The following is a 3516-nucleotide window of genomic DNA, read 5'->3' as shown; positions in this document are numbered from 1 at the left end:
TTTTTTTTTTTTTGGTACTGAGGACGCACGCTACGATGTGGGTTTTTACGTATATTCCGAGTCCATACTCACCGATCTTGGCCTTATTTGGGCCGGTACAGTATTAAGAAAATGCGTGTGTAAACGTTAGAGTGATTAAGTGGGTAGACTAATCAGGCATAGCTCACACAGCATTTCGCCTCCTCCCCATTTCAAAAGTTTTAGGGTTTTTTTTTGTGACTGAAATAAATTAAACAAAGAAAAACAAAACAAACAAAACAAGGAACTGCTTAAATAGAGGGGCAGTCCCGTTTAAGACTACTCTTAAACTCTTCCCAAAAATTTCAGGGTTTGAGTTCTATTAATTGCAACTGAGAAAAAAATTAATAAATATATGAAGAATGTGTGGGTGTGTATTGTGTACTTAGGATTAGAGATTGTCCAATCCATTGAGGTACCTAAGATTGGGGTTGTCCAATTTACCAACAAAAAAAAAGAATCTTTTCATCCAGTATCAATATCCACAAATATTTTCTTATTCTGTCCTCTCTCAAATCTCGGAAAAATCTGCAAAACACAACAAGTATATTGAGCAGACTACATTATGAGCAGCATTGAAGAAAAAGTAATCAAGCTCAATAAGCCTGGAGAGCTGGGATATAAAAAAGAGTGCTTAAATATGGTGGGTAAGATAATAAGTGACAAGGAGATAAATTTTAAAACATGTAAAAACGCTCTTCTGGGAATGTGGGAAAACCCACAAGGTGTAGCAGTCACTGATATAGGTTCGAAGAAAATGTTGTTTAGCTTCAAAGATAGAAGGAGAGGGCTGCAGATCATGCAGAACGGCCATGAAATGTCAGAGAAAATATGGTCAACCTTAGATTATGGAGGGAGGACGAATCAGTGTTCGAATTAGATCACGATTTCATGGAGTTTCGGATTCAGATACATGGCATCCCACACGATTTCATGGATAAAGAGACAGGTATACTCATTGGAGAAATGTTGAGAGTGTTGGCTGAGGCTGAAGATCCAAAAATGGACGGAGTGCTGAGGAGACCATATCTGAGGATCAGGGTTAGCATCGACATCACCAAGGCTCTACCTACAGGGTTCTGGTTAGACAGAGAGGAGTTACCACCGTTGTGGGTCTTCTTCAGGTATGAGAGGTTGCCGGACAGCTACTGCTTCAATTGTGGAATACTAGGGCATGAGAAGAAGACATACAAGAACCCAACAGCCATGGCATGCTGGGATACCACCAAAAGAAAGTATTCACCAGGTTTGGGTGTGGATCAAGGTAGACCAGTTTCAACCATAGGAGGAGGCAGCTCAAGACAACAAGGATGGAGTGAGAAAGGAGAGGAGTGGGCGCATGAGCAACGAAACATGGATAGGGAGAGTGACGAGAAGTAAAACTCTGAGGAGAGCAGGATAAGGGATGAGCAGGCACAGCAGCAGAAAATCAGGAAGGAGAGTGTCTGGAAAAACCAAATTAGGAGAGAGGAAGAGATAGCTGAACCAGAGGAGCAAGTAGAGAATGTACCAAAAATCTCTGATTTTTAGGGAGTTAGGGATACGGAGCCAAATTTAGGAGCTGCCTATAAATTGAAAAATCTCATTGAGGAGATAAGGGAAAGGAAAAATGAATGGGCTAATAAAAATAAGGCCCAAAAAGAAAAAGAAATTATAGAGGTACAAAGGACAAGGGGATGAGCCCAATAAAGGAGATTGAGGCTAACGAAGGGGTAAATCCTGTACAAGCAAGGAATGGGTGGGAAGTGGACTAAAACATTATAGAATAGAGGAGGGGGAGGTGAATAGCTATAGAATTGCTGAGGGGACATTGGGCCTGAAAAAGAAAGGAGGAAAAGAGACCATAGGTCAAGAATTAAAAAGGCTTATGCTGGCAAAAAATAAGGACATACAAGTGCAGGATGGCAGAGTAGAGGGGAAGGAAATACAACCCTTGTCAAAGAGTGAAGTGAATGGAGACATACTAAAGAAGCATGAAGAAACACAGAATGAAAACCATGAATCGGGGGGTCAGCATGCGCTCCAGGGTGAGAATTTTTACTATGTGGAGTTAGCAAGTGATGAAGATCAACACGTAGGAATGGAAGCACATGTAAATTGGGAAACACAACTAGCTAAAAAGTTGGAAATGAAACTGAATTTAAAAAGGAAACGGGAACTCATACAGGTGCCACTACTAACACAAAAGGAATGGAAGGAGGAGCGTGATGACAAGGAGACTAAGAAATTGAAGAACAACAATGCTTTTCTGAACTTAGGAGAGCATCAGCTAGCAATGCATGTTTCTGAACTCTTTAAAGGAGGACAAATTGCTAAGGAGGCGGGCCTTAACATGCTCCAACCCCAGCCATGAGTATAATTAGCTGGAATTATCGGGGAATAACGGTAGCCCCGACAATCTCTGAGCTATATAACCTCTGTAAAAAAGTAAAGCCGCTCATAGTATTTTTAATGAAAACTAGGGCCAGTAAAGAAAAAATAAATAGGATAAGAAGGAAGTTGTATTTTGACAATATATTTTGTGTAGAATCCCGAGACTTGTCCGGCGGTCTATGTCTGCTTTGGATTTCTAATATTAGTATTAATATTTACGAGTAGTGTGATAACTATATTAAAGCCAATATTAACATCAATAATGATTTGAAATGGCAGAGTATTTTTGTGTACGGGAATCCAATTTTTCAAAAGCGAAGGAAACTATGGCAAGAGCTCACGGTAAGTAACATGAGCAAGGAGGAACCTCAAGCTTACATGGGTGACTTCAATGATATTTTAAGTCAAGATGAGAAGGTAGGTGTCCATCCTCAACCAAAAACCTGTTTAGAAACTTTTAGAAAGTTTGTAGATGATAATGGCTTAATGGATGTTGACCTTAAAGGAAGTAGATATACTTGATTTAGTAATCCAAGAAATAATTTTGTTACTAGGAAAAGACTAGATAGGGTGTTAGTGAATTGGAAATGGCTGCAGATGTACCAGAATGTTATTCTTAAGGTTGCTCCAGCTATAAGTTCGGACCACTGTACGCTTATTTTGGAAACACAGCCGCAAGGACAAATAAAAAAAGAGTTCAAATTTGAGGCATTTTGGGCAGATCATGAGGAATGCAAATAGGTGATCAAGAATAGTTGGCAACAGGATGAGGAAAACAGGAATCGTTGGAGTCAATTCATAAGGAAAAGAAACAGATGCAAAAGGGAGTTAATAGAATAGAGTAGACGAAAATTCAAGAGAGCAGACAAAGAAATAAAAAGAAAGAAAATAGAGTTACATCATATCCAAGAAGCTGATTTGATGGGAAGAGACCAAAGAAGAGAGAGAGAATTAAAGACCCAAATTTCAGAACTTTGGAAACAAAAAAAAATATTGGGATCTCAGATCAAGGCTGAAATGGCTAAAATGGGGTGATAAAAACACAGCCTTTTTTCATGCATCGACCATCCAGAGAAGAATTAGGAACAGAATTGACAGAGTGAAAGATAGAACGGGTTAGTGGAT

The sequence above is a fragment of the Arachis stenosperma genome, chromosome 6 (assembly GCF_014773155.1).
Source record: "Arachis stenosperma cultivar V10309 chromosome 6, arast.V10309.gnm1.PFL2, whole genome shotgun sequence".
NCBI classification, from domain to species: Eukaryota; Viridiplantae; Streptophyta; class Magnoliopsida; order Fabales; family Fabaceae; genus Arachis; species Arachis stenosperma.
This window is presented reverse-complemented; position numbering follows the sequence as displayed.